The sequence below is a fragment of the Rattus norvegicus genome, chromosome 5, assembly GCF_036323735.1.
Source record: "Rattus norvegicus strain BN/NHsdMcwi chromosome 5, GRCr8, whole genome shotgun sequence".
Taxonomy (NCBI): domain Eukaryota; kingdom Metazoa; phylum Chordata; class Mammalia; order Rodentia; family Muridae; genus Rattus; species Rattus norvegicus.
The window spans coordinates 20,669,589-20,688,412 of NC_086023.1; positions in this window are offsets into that span (position 1 = coordinate 20,669,589).

Below are 18,824 nucleotides of genomic sequence, written 5' to 3' on the forward strand. Positions count from 1 at the left end.
CTCACTGGTGTGAGGTGAAATCTCAGGGTTGTTTTGATTTGCATTTCCCTTATGACTAAAGATGTTGAACATTTCTTTAGGTGTTTCTCAGCCATTCGGCATTCCTCAGCTGTGAATTCTTTGTTTAGTTCTGAACCCCATTTTTTAATAGGGTTATTTGTCTCCCTGTGGTCTAACTTCTTGAGTTCTTTGTATATTTTGGATGTAAGGCCTCTATCTGTTGTAGGATTGGTAAATATCTTTTCCCAATCTGTTGGTTGTCATTTTGTCCTAACCACAGTGTCCTTTGCCTTACAGAAGCTTTGCAGTTTTGTGAGATCCCATTTGTCGATTCTTGATCTTAGAGCATAAGCCATTGGTGTTTTGTTCAGGAAATTTTTTCCAGTGCCCATGTATTCGAGATGCTGCCCTAGTTTTTCTTCTATTAGTTTGAGTGTATCTGGTTTGATGTGGAGGTCCTTGATCCACTTGGACTTAAGCTTTGTACAGGGTGATAAGCATGGGTCGATTTGCATTCTTCTACATGTTGAGAAACTTGAAGCAATTCCACTAAAATCAGGGACTAGACAAGGCTGCCCACTCTCTCCCTACTTATTCAATATAGTTTTTGAAGTTCTAGCCAGAGCAATCAGACAACAAAAGGAAATCAAGGGGATACAGATTGGTAAAGAAGAAATCAAAATATCACTATTTGCAGATGATATGATAGTATATTTAAGTGATCCCAAAAGTTCCACCAGAAAACTACTAAAGCTGATAAACAACTTCAGCAAAGTGGCTGTGTATAAAATTAACTCAAATAAATCAGTAGCCTTCCTCTACACAAAAGAGAAACAAGCCGAGAAAGAAATTAGGGAAACAACACCCTTCATAATAGACCCAAATAATATAAAGTACCTCGGTGTGACTTTAACCAAGCAAGTAAAAGATCTGTACAATAAGAACTTCAAGACACTGAAGAAAGAAATTGAAGAAGACCTCAGAAGATGGAAAGATCTCCCATGCTCATGGATTGGCAGGATTAATATAGTAAAAATGGCCATTTTACCAAAAGCGATCTACAGATTCAATGCAATCCCCATCAAAATACCAATCCAATTCTTCAAAGAGTTAGACAGAACAATTTGCAAACTCATCTGGAATAACAAAAAACCCAGGATAGCTAAAACTATTCTCAACAATAAAAGGACTTCAGGGAGAATCACCATCCCTAAACTCAAGCGATATTAAAGAGCAATAGTGATTAAAAACTGCATGGTATTGGTACAGAGACAGACAGATAGACCAATGGAACAGAATTGAAGACCCAGAAATGAACCCACACACCTATGGGCACTTGATTTTTGACAAAGGAGCCAAAACCATCCAATGGAAAAAAGATAGCATTTTCAGCAAATGGTGCTGGTTCAACTGGAGGTCAACGTGTAGAAGAATAGTATAGTATTCTAATATTTTGTCTTAGTGTTTGGTTTGCAGTTCGCCATTATAGATATATATTTCAACTATGTAGGATTGTTTGACTAAATCACCATTTGTTATGTTGTTCCTATGGGAAAAAATGTATAGGGTATGGATGTATTAACAGTCACAACTATGTCTGGTAGAAGCCTCGGATACAGAACTGTTTCATTTTTAAACTTTCATTTATTTATGTTCATATGCATATGTGTGCCTTGTCTGCATGCATGTCTACATACCAGAAGATGACATCAGATCTAATTATACACAGTTGTGAGTTGACATCTTGTTGCTCTGAGTTGAACTTAGGACCTCTGTAAGAGCAGCCAGTACTCTTAACTGCTAAATCTTCTCTTTAGTCCAGAAAAATGAAGTTTTAAGATGAAATTACTCAATAACATACTTCAAAGACAAAGAACATAACAGTTGGAGGCTATTATGAAGTGTAGAGAGAAAGCCCTGTTTTCTTTCACCCAGCATCAAATCAAAACAGGCAAGACCTCTCCCATCTTTTAAGTCCCTTCTTTTACTCTAAACTATGTCTTGTTTTGTTTTTCTTTGCTTCTCTCATATCTTTATACTACTTTGGAAGTTAAAATAATCAGATGATCCAACATTTCACTATCTATTTACCATTTTTTAAATATTTACTTTTTCTTATTAATGTGCTACTTCCTTAATGTGGCTTTAAATTCCCTGAAAAGTCTTGCTTTTTGATTTGTTTGTTTTGTACTCAATTGTCACAATCCTTAAATATTTAAAAAGCTCCATTGATAGCTCTAATATCCTCAGGAGAGTCGTAGGCTATTTGTTGGAGGAAATAATCTTCCAAAATATTTATCAAATGTCAGTTAATGTTCCAGATACTGTGTTTTGTGCCAGGGACACCGTATACACAAAGCTGCGTGGTTTGTATGAAGTCTCCCTCTAAAATTCTTCTCTATTGCCCTGACTGTTATGATAAAACACAAAATCACTTATGCAAGTCTATTTTAAATGTTTTACAGACTCTAAGGTGTGCAGAAGGGAGTGGAGACCCATATCAAATAAAATAAAAAAATGTACCTCTCCATCTTCTCCAATTATTCCATACAGCTGTGAAACTCAGCAGTCTTTCAAAATTTTTAAAGCCTTATTTGATCCCCTTTCTCACTTAAAGTAACAACTCTGTAAGTATATTTATATTCTCCTGCATGTAGCATGGGCTTTAATGAGTCAGATGTATTTGCAAACAAGCTCAAAACAGTTTTCCTTCCTCTTCCTTTACATTTTTATATAGTTTTATATTAGGTTTAAAAAGTATGCATTACCCTCTTGTTTGAGACAGACAGCTGAAGAATGGCTAGGTATTGGTTACATACCTAGCCATTATATTATTATGTATAATATACTATATAAATTAATATATAATATATATATAGCATATTATAAAATGAATCTTAAAGTGGCATGGGGTAAAATATGTTTATCTGAGATGGGGACAGTGTGACCAACCGAGAAAATCAAGGCAAAGCTTTCTCTCGGCAGGCTTCTCAAACTCTCAGGAAGGCTGAGACAAGCACTTAGTGCTCCTCGGAAATGCCTTGCTCTACTGCCTAGAAATGGCTCAAGACTATAACGAATACTTGAGGTGAAAACTTTGAGATTTGGAAGGTTTCTAGGTGCATGTCAGAGAAAATGTACTGGAATGCTTACTGCTGGATAAATAGGGATTTTCAATATCACTCTTACTTCAGTCCCTACTTTCTGCTTTGTTTATATTAACAAAGAACATTGCAGAACATGGAAAAGCAGTTCAGTTCATGAAGATCTGTCTGGATTGTTGTAACAAATAAATCACAAACTATGTAGCTTAGGCTCAGTTCACTTCTCACTTTTCTGGAGACCCTTGATCAAGATGTCAATCAGTTCAGTTCATGGTAAGAATTCTCATATTGCCTACAGGCACAACATTTTCACTATGGCAGGGAGAGAGAGAGAGAGAGAGAGAGAGAGAGAGAGAGGGCTGGGGAAAGGAAGAAGGAAAGGGAGAAAGAGAAAGGGAAAAGAATATGAGATCAGTTAAATTTGAACATGTGAATCTTTGTTCTCTCTTCCTCTTGCTAATTAGGACACCTTACCTTCCTGACTATATCTACAACTACTCATGTCCCAAAGACCTCAACGTCAGATACCCATCATGAGGGTTAAGATTTCAATATCTGAATTTTAACAAGACACAAACATTGAGTACACGACATACTCCAAACTCAATCTGTCTATTGTCCAGTTGTTGATTCCATCTGGTAGAAAATCTTCATTCACTCTTTCACTCCACCCTCCATCTTTCAGGATCAAATAAAACAACAAAAATGTGTAGTATTGATCTTTTTATTCTTCATATCTACCCTAAATTGAGAACACTTTCCATACTGGATTTCATACATTCCTTCTCCAGTTTTGTATTGTAAGAAAGTAGATAAAACATAGCTCATGCATTGATACCATAACCAACCCATTCCTATATTCCATGCTCACCTAATAAGGATTTTTAGGGAAATATTAGCATCAATGCATATTCTATTGCAGGATAAACACTGGACAAAGTATGGTAGGAAGTATGTAAGATCTGTGCAGAGTAAAGAGTTTGTCCAGCACCCCATGCTGAGCATCATGACATGATCTAGAATCTTGGGTAGGAAATAAGAATTGTAAAAGCCCCTAGGAGAGAGGCTCAAAAGCTAGGTCCCCTGGTTGCTTAGACAGAGGAGAAAGGTTACTAAGTGAGGACAAAGGAGGATCAGCCATATAATAAGGATAGTCCAAAAAGTTGTAAGATGAGAAGTTAAAGCAAAAGAAACAAAACTTCTGGATATTCGAGCAGACCATTCAAGGAAGGAAAAAATTATGTATGTGAAGACCCAGAGCAGTTGTTTTTGTGATTCGTCTGAGAGCTAGTAAGAAGAGTGTAACTGAACTGGACAAAAGGGGTAGATTAAAACAAAGACATAGAAGTGAGAGAAACTGGACATAAAAGAGTCATGTTTATACCGAAGCCTGTGTGACACTATGGATTCTCCTTTTTCTGCAGTGCAAGATCTAAAGATGCTGAATATCTCTGATCTAGGGTAACTTAAATGGCAAGTAAATCAATGTGGATATATTGAGCTACATGCCCAGGTGATCTTCAAGAGTCCATGCTTATGGTCAACATGATTTTATCCTTGAATATATATGGTAAAGTGAGGACCAGTGAAAGAATGGCATCTCCATTTGCACGTGGTCTCGCTTTCCTGACTCCTCAGGTTGTTCTCATATATCACTAATTGCATCATGGGACCTCAACCCTGTTTTTACCCTCTCGTGTGTTCCCTTCCTGTCCTATTCATCTGAATTCATACTGCTAGGACTGGGATATGGATATTGCTCAAAGGTTTACGTGTTGGCAGCTTGGTCCCCAGAGCAGCTGAGTTGGGAAATTCCATTGAGGTGGGATCTCAGATGAGAGCCTTAGGTTACTGTAAATACTGCACTCAGGAGTGCAGGAGGGACTGGGTACATTTCATAGAACCTCTTAGCTACTGTGAGATCAACTTGTTAGTAGTACAGACACAACCACTCAAGCAACTCTCTGGCTTCCTGTGTCAGGTGTGTTCTCCACCACACACACACACACACACACACACACACACACACACACACACACCCTGAGCTTAAGCCATATGTCCAATCTTACACTTCTACCATCTATAATACTGAGTTAAAAACTCATTTTTTTCTTTACAGACCCAGCTTCAGGTGTGTTGTTATAGTAATAAGAAATTGATTAACAGTAAACATCACCTCAGTGGGTGCCTCAACACAGAAGAATGGAGTGCCAGAGTCACACAAGTTTTCATCACAGTATTTTAGGAAGAATCAAATTTCCCTCGTGTTCCCTCAATATCAGAGGCATTCAGTCATCAACAGCTAGAGCCTCTGGTTCATCCTGGATCCAGTGCCTAAGCTTGTCTTTACATGAAGGCTGAATCTGTTGGGACTTTTTATCTATTTGGAATGGAGGGAATACCAGAGGATAGGATTAAATTTAATTCCTGCCCCAGGCTAGCTTTTTGTACTTATTCCTACAAATCCTATGAGTAGCTGAATGCTATGATCTGACCTCCTTTAAAAATTATTAGAATATTTAATTGTACAAAATAATGGGCTTCATTGTGATCTTTCCATGTATATATAAGACTACTTTAGCTTGATCAGAGTCACCACCCCTCACTATCTTACTAAGCTCTTTTCCTATCATTGATTCTCCACACCTGTCCCCTTCATGCCTTAGAAGTCATGTTTCTACTTCCAGGTCTTTTTCCTGTAGACTTCACATATGAAATAATACACATGATACTTGTTTATCTAAGTCTGCTTTGCTTTGTTTAGCACTATGAACATCCAGTTCCATCCATTTTTCTACAAACTAAGTGGTTTTGTTCTTTTGTATGGCTGAAAAATGTCACACACTTACACCTGCACAACACAGTTCTCTTACTTATTCATGGTACTTATTGAGTTGAGATTCACCTTGTCTGATTCCATAACCTAGCTATTGCGTATATGCTAAAATAAACATGGGTACACAGGCATCTCTTGTATGATCATTTTGATTTCATTACCGTCATGAGGGCTAGAGCTAGAATATGTGGTTGTTACATTTGTGTGTGTGTGTGTGACGGGTGAGAGAGACAGAGAGAGAGAGAGAGAGAGAGAGAGAGAGAGAGAGAGAGAGAGAAACAGAGACAGTGAGCATCTGGGTGAGTGGATGAATGTCTTACTAGTCAAGTTGACCCATCTAAACCTTCTGAGGCTGGAACTAACCCATCCAACATTAACTTAATCATTCTGATCCCCAGAACCCCAATCCATATTAGTGCAGTAAGTAGTTTTGCCACCAGGCATCCATCCTGCCCTCTTTAATTTTTTGTGGCTTTCTGTACTGACTACAGTAGTCTCCTTTACCACCAACAGTGCACAAGTGCCCTTTCTTCTCAGTCCCATCAGCATTTTGTTGTTTTTGTTGTTATATTTTTAATTTTTGTCATTGAATTTTAACTGGGTTAAGATAAAATCTTAATATAGTTTTATTTGTATCTCCATGGTGGCTAAAAATATTAAAGATTTTCTTTATATCTACTGGACATTTTTTCTTTATTAAAACTATCTACTCAATTCATTTTTGCGAACTAATTTACTTGGTTACTTGTTCTTTGGGTGTTAGAGCAATCCCCTACTGGATGAATTGCTGGCATGTTTCTTCCCTCCCTGATCTTCATTCTGAAGTTCTCTCTGCAGAACCTTTTTAATGTGATATGATGCCATCTGATTCTTGTTCCCTTTTCCTGAGACCAATTCAGAATGCCTCCGTTGATGCCCCTCTACATTCTTCCAACAATTTCTAAGATTCAGGCTAGGCTCTAGTTTCTGTTTTTCCCCACATGGGTTTCTAGCTTTCACAGCACTATGGTGCTAAGGAAATGTATTCTTTGATATATATTTTTGGCACCCGTGTCAAGAGTCAGGTGGCTGTAGTTGCATGGATTTATTTCTGGATCATCTATTCCAGTCCACTAGTTAATGTGTCAGTTTTGGTTTTTTTTTTTTTTTTTTGTTTTTTTTTTTTTGTGAATACCATGCTTGTTTTGATACTATGGCTCTATAAAATATTTTGAAATTGTGTTGAAATGTTTAGAATTGTTTTGACTATGAATTTTAGAATTATTTCTATATTTTTCAAGAATGATACTGGAATTTTGATGGGATTATATTGAACAATATTAATTCTTTCACTCCATAATGAGAGATCTTTTCATGAAAGAAACTTTGGAGATTACTAAGAAATATGATATATATATATAGAGAGAGATATAGTCATGGGCAATAAAGAAGAGAGAGATTGTAAAATCAGGGTATTAAATGCTAAGGGTAAAGACTGTTTCTCAAGAGAGAGAGTATGAAAGTACAGCAGCTCTGAGTGTCAGTCACAATGGGTTTGGGAGTTCTGTTGTTCAAAGGATTTAAAAGATTAAATGAGATACTTTGGTACACTCATCTTTTTTTATGAAGAACTTTAGTAAATGAGATTATAAAATGTTTTCTGTGGTTCACTGTAAAGGTTTACAGTGTACAGGAAAGATAAAATTTACAGGGCAACAAGGTCACAATACATAAGACACAGGAAGTCAAGATATACAGAGACTATAAACATGACTTATTGGCTGTGAAATTTTCTTCATTCTCAGTCAGCAAAGGTTTCACAAAGTGCGACATTTCCTGCCTGTCTATCTTGGCAGACTTGCCCACTGTGAGAGTTCAAGCCCACAGTCATAAGGATTGATGGCTGTGGAAGTTCTATGTCCTGAAGCTTTCTTATGTTGACCAGGATATAGATCTAATATGAATGACCAAAACTTGGAGAACAAATGATCATTATCCAGTAGATATCATCAAGAAAAAGATGTTCTTTTTTTCTCCTCAAGACATAAACAATAAAACATACAGAAAATTTCCATGCTAACCTAAGATGAATATTTAAGCAGGAGGATACTCCCCACTGGGAAGTGCCTGAGCACCACAATACTAATAAAATGTGACGTCTCCAGGCAGACTCAGAGATTCAGTTTAGGTATGCAAATCAGAAGTAAAGAATGCATTGAGATATCAGGATCACACACTCAGCATTGCACGTGAGCAATGGTACAAGAAATCTTTTTGCTGTTGCCAAACAACAAGTAACATTAAATTTTATAGGAGAGCTATCTTCATGTCATTTTAACTCTTGAGTATAGGAGGGGGATCCTTTGAGCAGTGAGCACACACACAGAGGGAGGGGTTACTACATATTAAGAATATAACAAAATATCAAGAGATAATCCCCCGAAGAAAAATAGACACAGTGGATTTAACAAGAAATCTTTCAGAAGATCATACTCATTGCATGTATACATTAATATTGCCCGTGATCAAGTAGGCTTCATCCAGGAATGCAAGGATGGTTCAGTATACAGAAATCCATCAACATAATCCACTATATAAACAAACTCAAAGAAAAAAACACATGGTCATCTCATTAGATGCTGAGAAAGAATAAATTGACAAAGTTCAACATCCATTCATGATAAAAGTCTTGGAAAGATCAGGAATTCAGAGTTCATACCTAAACATAGTAAAAGCAATATACAGCCAACTAGCAGTCAACATCAAATTAAATGGAGAGAAACATGAAGCAATTCCACTAAAATCAGGGACTAGAAAAGGTTGCCTGTAGGTTGAAGTCTTTATGCAGGTGAAGGCAGACACAAGATAAAATGAGGGCTGTCATTGGATGAGGAAAAAGGAGGGAACAAAGTATTAGAAGGAAAGGGAGAGGCAGAAAGGAGCAGAGAGACAACATGGAGGCAGACGTAAATGATCCTCAACATGTATCTCTATATAGATACAGGTTGTTATGAATATTTCTTATAAGATAGATTTTTATAGGTCAATTTATCTTATCTAGGTGGGTGGTTTTTATCTTTATCAGTTAGTTGTGAGTTTTATGGATTGAGATTTATCATATAAATCTGACTGTTGAGTAACAGTTTATTGAGTTATGATTAGTTTATACTCTAAGTACCAGGGGACTATTATTGGCAGTGTAGACAGGATCCGTGGCAGGAAGCCTCGATAGGCCAGCCCCATGCTGGACTTCTAGAGCCTTGATTTTACTGAGTAGTTGGAACCAGAGAGTTCACACCTAGTAGAGAGCCTCCAGGAAAGATCTAAAGAGAGATAATTCATGGTTAGTTCCATGTGGCTCTAATGGTGCTAGTACCAGCTTGGGATAAAAAGGGCAAGTTTTTTTTTTTTTATATTTACTACAACAGATGCATACTCTATCCCTCCCTATTCAATATAGTACTCAAAGTCCTAGCCAGAGAAGTCAGAAAACAAAAAGAGGTCAAAGGGATATAAATCGGAAAGGAAGAAGTCAAAATATCACTATTTGCAGATGATATGATAGTATATTAAGTGACCCCAAAATTTCCACTAGGGAACTACTACAGCTGATAAACAACTTCAGCAAAGCAGATGGATATAAAATTAACTCAAATCAGTAGCTTTCCTCTACTCAAAGGATAAACAGGAAGAGAAAGAAATTAGGGAAATGACACCTTTCACAATAGTCACAAATAATGAAGAATAATTTGGTGTGACTCTAACCAAGAAAGAGAAAGATCTCTATGACAAGAACTCCAAGTCTCTGAAGAAAGAAATTGAAGAAGATCTCAGAAGATGGAAAAAAAATCTCCCATGCTCATAGATTTGCAGGATGAATATAATAGAAATGGCTAACTTGCAGAAATAAATCTATAGATTCAATGCAATCCCCATTAAAATTCCAACTCAATTCTTCATAGAGTTAGAAAGAACAACTTTTAAATTCATTCAGAATAACAAAAACCCAGGATATTGAAAACCATTCTTAAAAATAAAAGAATTTTTGGGGGGAAATCACCATCCCTGACTTCCAGCTGTATTACAAAGCAATAGTAGTAAGAACTGCATGGTATTGGTACAGAGACAGGCAGGTAGATCAATGGAATAGAATTGAAGACCTAGAAATGAACCCACACACCTATGGCCACTTCATCTTTGACAAAGGAACAAAAAACCATCCAGTGGAAAAAGAGAATTTTCACAAATGGTGCTGGTTCATGTAGGTCAGCATGTAGAAGAATGCAAACCGACTCATTCTTATCTCCTTGTACGAAACTCAAGTCCACGTGGATCAAAGAACTCTACATAAAACCAGATACACTGAGACTAATGGAAGAGAAAGTGGGGAAGAGCCTTGAACACAAGGACACTGGGGAAATTTTCCTGAACAGAATATCAATGACTTATGCTCTAAGATCAAGAATCAACAGATGGGACCTCACAAAATTGCAAAGCCTATGTAAGGCAATGTATACTGTCAATAGGACAAAATGGCAACCAACAGATTGGGAAAAGAACTGTACCAATCCTACATCTGATAGAGGGCTAATATCCAATATATACAAAGAACTCAAGAAGTTAGACTCCAGAGAACCAAATAACCTATTAAAAAGGGGGATACTGAGCTAAACAAAGAATTTTCAACTGAGGAATACTGACTGGTTGAGAAACACCTAAAGAAATGTTCAACATTCTTAGTCATTAGAGAAATGAAATCAAAACAACCCTGAAATTCCACCTAACACAAGTCAGAATGGCTAAGTTCAAAAACTCAGATGACAACAGATGCTGGAGAGGATGTGGAGAAAAAGAAGCACTCCTCTATTGTTGGTTGCATTGCAAGCTGGCATAACCACTCTGGAAATCAGTCTGGCATTTATTCAGGAAATTGGACATAGTACTACCTGAGGACCCTGCTATACCACTCCTGGGTATATAACCAAAAGATGCCCCAATCAATGTATAACAAGGACATATGCTCCACTATGTTCATAGCAGCCTTATTAGCCAGAAGCTGGAAAGAACCCAGATGCCCTTCTACCAAGGAATGGATACAGAAAATGTGGTACATTTGTATAATAGAGTACTACTCAGCTATTAAAAACAACAACTTCTTGAAATCCTTAGGCAAATGGATGGAATTAGAAAATATCATCCTGAGTGAGGTAATCCAATCACAATTATATGCACTCACTGATAAGGGGATACTAGTCCAAAAGCTCAGAATACCCAAGGTACAATTCACAGACCATATAAAACTTAAGAAGGAAGACCATAGCATTGGATACTTCAGCCCTTCTTAGAGGGGGAACAAAATACTCAACGGAGGAAATATGGAGACAAAGTGTAGAGCAGAGACTGAAAAAAAGGCCATGTAGAAACTGTCCTACCTGGGCATCCATCCCATAGACAGAAACCAAACCCAAACACTATGGAGGATGCCAAGTACTTTCTGACAGGAGTCTTATGTAACTGTCTTCTGAGAGGCTCTGCCAAGAGCCTGACAAATACAGAGGCAGATGCTAACAGCCAATCACTGGACTGAAAATGGCATCCCCAATGGAGGAGTTAGAGAAAGGACTGAAAGAGCTGAAGGGTGTTTGCAACCCCATAGGAAGAAAAACAATATGAATCAACAAGATCCCCCACCCCAAGAGCTCCCAGGAACTAAACCACCAACCAAAGAGTACACATGGAGGGACCCACGGCTCCAGATGCATGTGTAGCAGAGGATGGCCTTCTTATACATCAGTGGGAGGAGAGACCCTTGGTCCTGTGAAGGCTGGATGTCCCAGTGTAGGGGAATGCCAGGACAGGCAGGTGGGACTGGGTTGTTGGGTGGGGGAGCACCCTCACTGAAGCAGTGGGAGGGAGGATGGCATAGGGAGTTTCTGGAAGGGAAACTGGAAAAGTGGGTAACATTTGAAATGTAAGTAAATAAAATATCCAATTAAAAATACATTAAATTTTTAAAAAGAAGATACTAAATTATATGGAAAAGGAATAAAGGGGAAACATATACAAATCAATCAGTGAATCAGGATACATGATAATTTTTAAGATAATAAAAAATATTGTCGCTGCTAAATAGTTGTGAGGGCATATGTGGATATTTAATACTTCTTCCTCAGTCAGTCTGTACTTCTTCCTTGGGCTGTGCAACCCTGGAAGAGAACAAGGCTTGGATCTTCACGTTCTCTTTTGTGTGTTGTTCTTTTAGGCAGTCAGTGAAAATATCTGAGTTACACATGTTGGGGAGCTTCTCTGAGGATATCAGTGTTACAGCTCTTTTATATGATTCTCAATGAAACAGCTCTCCTAGACACTACTCAGTGAAACAGCTTGTGCACATACACTTTATTTGAGGTGACCAAGGGCTTTGTGTGAACCTTGGAGAGTGAGTTTTCTGGCTGATGGGAAAATCATGGGCTAGAGATTAAAGTACTGGGAATGCCTCATTTGCATGGAAATGAAAGGTATTTCAGGAGTTCTAGGTACTTGCCCTGAAAGAAGAAATTGAACTTAAAGTTTGCCAAGGACTATGAGACATTCTTCAGGTTAAAAATTGGGGATCAGGCTCCGCAGATAAGGTCAGGTAGAGAAGAGGAAGCCCTACTGGAAAAAAGAGTTCTCCATTTACACTAAGCTCAAAGGACCTTGGTGTAACCTTAGTGCCAAGGTACACCAAGTGACCTAACTTGTGTTGGACCTTGTTCAAATGATTTTATTTTCTTTGATCACTATTAAAAAGTAGCAGAGGACCAAAATTCTCTAGGCTGGGATTTTCTATGAATAGATTAGCACAGTCGATTTCAGGAGCTGTGTTTTGTGACATCCTTCCAACTACATGCCAACCACCCACCCTGTCCCCCAGGTGACTCCATAAAGTCCACAAGGAAGGGTGGGTACCATGTACTTGGTGGAGGTGAAGCCATCTGTATGCTGACCATCACTCTGACTGTTAATTCTCTGTCTCAGGCTGTGAATATATCTGTCTGCTTACTCTGTCTCCAAGTACCTCCCTTACAGGCATCTCAAGCTACTGAAAGACTCCCAGAGCAGGGAGACCCTCACTCAAGTCTCAGGATGACACAACCCCTCCAAGAATTCACGAGAGATCGATCTTGAGGCAATCAATAAGAGTCTTATTGACAGGGACAACCGAAACCAGTGCACTGGGGTCAAGACTCGTATCCCACACAGGGGTAGAGGAGTTCGACCTCAAATGGCTGGGAGAAGGGGTATTTAAAGGAAAAACCATACCGAATCACAAGGAAGAACCTCCTGTTTCTCGTGATTGTTACTGAATCACAAGGGAGAACCTCCTGTTTCTCATGATTGTTCTTTAAGATTTTAATCTAACTTTATGGTTAACCAGTTCCTGCTACTCTGGTCAGCTGCTATTATGGTCAGCTGCTATTGTGGTTAGCTAGTTCCTGGAACAAAGTGGCTGAACCAGCTTGTACAATTACTCTTTCTGTGATCAGCTAATTTCTGGAACAGGCAGTTCCAGGGCCCAACTATTTTTCTTTCTTTTGGCTTCAACTTTTGTCTAGGGGGCAATTTTAAACTTTTTCCTTTCACTACAAGTCTGAAAGGGAATATAAGCTCTACTCTATTCTGGGTCTCCCACCCAAATCCCATGGTATGGGTTTTTCAATGAGCTCCTGTAACATTTTGCTGTGGGGACACACTGGGCCACTTAGTAGGTGCTGATTGGGTAGTGTGACAGTATGGCTGAATTCCAAGGAAAAGGAAATTTAGAAACTTATTTCCCAAAGCAGCACATTGAGTAATAACTTCTTAAGATTACTGTTATAGCCCCCACATTTACATCCAGCGGGTACTTGAGAAAACATAGTGCTTCCTTGTTAGGAGAACCTTGCCCTGTGTAGCCCTAGCATGGCTCACTCCAATGTTGTCTTAGGCATCTCTCTCATTTTTTCTTGTGGTGTCCCTCCCCTTTTCTTATGTTATCTATCCATTTGTTGTCCCTACTACACTCAATATACTCAGCTTTGGTTCAATCTTCTGACCATTTATATTTTGCCCATAGTTTCTAGGTTTCTCCAAGACTCTGTCCTCTGTTAATCCTCAGTGCGTCTCCCCAGAATTTGCCTGCTGAAGATAGTTTAAATTTTGGAATTCTGGGGACTCTGAAGAGGGTACAAAAATGTCAGAACCCTGAAAGGTTACAGAGGAGGCTTTTGCTCCCCTGACTGCTACTGGTTCCAGCTGCTGCTTTTCTTGGTTGCTGAATGCTTTTGCTGTAATGCTGCTTGCTGGTTGGAAATATCTTGACAAAGAAAGATTGGACTTGCCCCCAAAGAATTCAAGACCTCTAATCAGTAGGAAATAGTCTAAAGAGATCTACAGAGAGACCCCGTGGGAAAGAAACCTCATCGCCTGGTCAGGTGGGCACTCCTGAGGCTGCAGAGTGGAAGAGACCACCAACACTGCCCACCCAGGCCCACATCCCTGGCCCAAGAGGAAACTGTATAAGGCCTCTGGGCTCCCGTGGGGGAGGGCCCAGGAGCGGCAGGACCCCTGCCTGAGACACCGCCTGAACCTGAAGGAAACAGACAGGATAAACAGTTCTCTGCACCCAAATCCCCTGGGAGGGAGAGCTAAACCCTCAGAGAGGCAGACACGCCTGGGAAACCAGAAGAGACTGCTCTCTGCACAAACATCTCGGACGCCAGAGGAAAACACCAAAGGCCATCTGGAACCCTGGTGCACTAAAGCTCCCGGAAGGGGGGCGCATATCTTCCTGGTTGCTGCCTCCGCAAAGAGCCCGTGGGCAGCACCCCGCGAGCAAACTTGAGCCTCGGGACCACAGGTAAGACCAACTTGTATGCTGCAAGTGACCTGCCTGGTGAACTCAAGACACAGGCCCACAGGAACAGCTGAAGACCTGTACAGAGGAAAAGCTACATGCACGGAAGCAGAAACTCTGTCCCCATAACTGGCTGAAAGAAAACAGGAAAACAGGTCTACAGCACTCCTGACACACAGGCTTATAGGACAGTCTAGCCACTGTCAGAAATAGCAGAACAAAGTAACACTAGAGATAATCTGATGGCGAGAGGCAAGCGCAGGAACACAAGCAACAGAAACCAAGACTACATGGCACCATCGGAGCCCAATTCTCCCACCAAAACAAACATGGAATATCCAAACACACCAGAAAAGCAAGATCTAGTTTCAAAATCATATTTGATCATGATGCTGGAGGACTTCAAGAAAGACGTGAAGAACTCCCTTAGGGAAACACAGGAAAACATTAATAAACAAGTAGAAGCCTACAGAGAGGAATCGCAAAAATGCCTGAAAGAATTCCAGGAAAACATAAATAAACAAGTAGAAGCCCATAGAGAGGAGACACAAAAATCCCTGAAAGAATATCAGGAAATCATAAATAAACAAGTAGAAGCCCATAGAGAGGAGTCACAAAAATCCCTGAAAGAATTCCAGGAAAACACAATCAAACAGTTGAAGGAATTAAAAATGGAAATAGAAGCAATCAAGAAAAAACACATGGAAACAACCCTGGATATAGAAAACCAAAAGAAGAGACAAGGAGCTGTAGATACAAGCTTCACCAACAGAATACAAGAGATGGAAGAGAGAATCTCAGGAGCAGAAGATTCCATAGAAATCATTGACTCAACTGTCAAAGATAATGTAAAGCGGAAAAAGCTACTGGTCCAAAACATACAGGAAATCCAGGACTCAATGAGAAGATCAAACCTAAGGATAATAGGTATAGAAGAGAGTGAAGACTCCCAGCTCAAAGGACCAGTAAATATCTTCAACAAAATCATAGAAGAAAACTTCCCTAACCTAAAAAAAGAGATACCCATAGGCATACAAGAAGCCTACAGAACTCCAAATAGATTGGACCAGAAAAGAAACACCTCCCCTCACATAATAGTCAAAACACCAAACGCACAAAATAAAGAAAGAATATTAAAAGCAGTAAGGGAAAAAGGTCAAGTAACATATAAAGGCAGACCTATCAGAATCACACCAGACTTCTCGCCAGAAACTATGAAGGCCAGAAGATCCTGGACTGATGTCATACAGACCCTAAGAGAACACAAATGCCAGCCCAGGTTACTGTATCCTGCAAAACTATCAATTAACATAGATGGAGAAACCAAGATTTTCCATGACAAAACCAAATTTACACAATATCTTTCTACAAATCCAGCACTACAAAGGATAATAAATGGTAAAGCCCAACATAAGGAGGCAAGCTATACCCTAGAAGAAGCAAGAAACTAATCGTCTTGGCAACAAAACAAAGAGAATGAAAGCACACAAACATAACCTCACATCCAAAAATGAATATAACGGGAAGCAATAATCACTATTCCTTAATATCTCTCAACATCAAGGGCCTCAATTCCCCAATAAAAGGATATAGATTAACAAACTGGATACGCAACGAGGACCCTGCATTCTGCTGCCTACAGGAAACACACCTCAGAGACAAAGACAGACATTACCTCAGAGTGAAAGGGTGGAAAACAATTTTCCAAGCAAATGGTAAGAGGAAGCAAGCTGGAGTAGCCATTCTAATATCAAATAAAATCAATTTTCAACTAAAAGTCATCAAAAAAGATAAGGAAGGACACTTCATATTCATCAAAGGAAAAATCCACCAAGATTAACTCTCAATCCTAAATATCTATGCCCCAAATACAAGTGCACCTACATACGTAAAAGAAACCTTACTAAAGCTCAAAACACACATTGCACCTCACACAATAATAGTGGGAGATTTCAACACCCCACTCTCATCAATGGACAGATCATGGAAACAGAAATTAAACAGAGATGTAGACAGACTAAGAGAAGTCATGAGCCAAATGGACTTAACGGATATTTATAGAACATTCTATCCTAATGCAAAAGGATATACCTTCTTCTCATCTCCTCATGGTACTTTCTCCAAAATTGACCATATAATTGGTCAAAAACGGGCCTCAACAGGTACAGAAAGATAGAAATAATCCAATGCGTGCTATCGGACCACCACGGCCTAAAACTGGTCTTCAATAACAATCAAGGAAGAATGCCCACATATACTTGGAAATTGAACAATGCTCTACTCAATGATAACCTGGTCAAGGAAGAAATAAAGAAAGAAATTAAAAACTTTTTAGAAGTTAATGAAAATGAAGGTAAAACATACCCAAACTTATGGGACACAATGAAAGCTGTGCTAAGAGGAAAACTCATAGCGATGAGTGCCTGCAGAAAGAAACAGGAAAGAGCATATGTCAGCAGCTTGACAGCACACCTAAAAGCTCTAGAACAAAAGAAGCAAATACACCCAGGAGGAGTAGAAGGCAGGAAATAATCAAACTCAGAGCTGAAATCAACCAAGTAGAAACAAAAAGGACCGTAGAAAGAATCAACAGAACCAAAAGTTGGTTCTTTGAGAAAATCAACAAGATAGATAAACCCTTAGCCAGTCTAACGAGAGGACACAGAGAGTGCGTCCCAATTAACAAAATCAGAAATGAAAAGGGAGACATAACAACAGATTCAGGGGAAATTCAAAAAATCATCAGATCTTAGTATAAAAACCTATATTCAACAAAACTTGAAAATCTTCAGGAAATGGACAATTTCCTAGACAGATACCAGGTACCGAAGTTAAATCAGGAACAGAAACCAGTTAAACAACCCCATAAATCCTAAGGAAATAGAAGCAGTCATTAAAGGTCTCCCAACCAAAAAGAGCCCAGGTCCAGACGGGTTTAGTGCAGAATTCTATCAAACCTTCATAGAAGACCTCATACCAATATTATCCAAACTATTCCACAAAATTGAAACAGATGGATCACTACCGAATTCCTTCTACGAAGCCACAATTACTCTTATACCTAAACCACACAAAGACACAACAAAGAAAGAGAACTTCAGACCAATTTCCCTTATGAATATCGACACAAAAATACTCAACAAAATTCTGGCAAACCGAATCCAAGAGCACATCAAAACAATCATCCACCATGACCAAGTAGGCTTCATCCCAGGCATGCAGGGATGGTTTAATATACGGAAAACCATCAACGTGATCCATTATATAAACAAACTGAAAGAACAGAACCACATGATCATTTCAATAGACGCTGAGAAAGCATTTGACAAAATTCAACACCCCTTCATGATAAAAGTCCTGGAAAGAATAGGAATTCAAGGCCCATACCTGAACATAGGAAAAGCCATATACAGCAAACCAGTTGCTAACATTAAACGAAATGGACAGAAACTTGAAGCAATCCCACTAAAATCAGGGACTAGACATGGCTGCCCACTCTCTCCCTACTTATTCAATATAGTTCTTGAAGTTCTAGCCGGAGCAATCAGACAACAAAAGGAGGTCAAGGGCATACAGATCGGAAAAGAAGAAGTCAAAATATCACTATTTGCAGATGATATGATAGTATATTTAAGTGATCCCAAAAGTTCCACCAGAGAACTACTAAAGCTAATAAACAACTTCAGCAAAGTGGCTGGGTATAAAATTAACTCAAATAAAACAGTTGCCTTCCTCTATACAAAAGAGAAACAAGCTGAGAAAGAAATTAGGGAAACGACACCCTTCATAATAGACCCAAATAATATAAAGTACCTCGGTGTGACTTTAACCAAGCAAGTAAAAGATCTGTACAATAAGAACTTCAAGACACTGAAGAAGGAAATTGAAGAAGACCTCGGAAGATGGAAAGATCTCCCATGCTCATGGATTGGCAGGATTAATATAGTAAAAATGGCCATTTTACCAAAAGCAATCTACAGATTCAATGCAATCCCCATCAAAATACCAATCCAATTCTTCAAAGAGT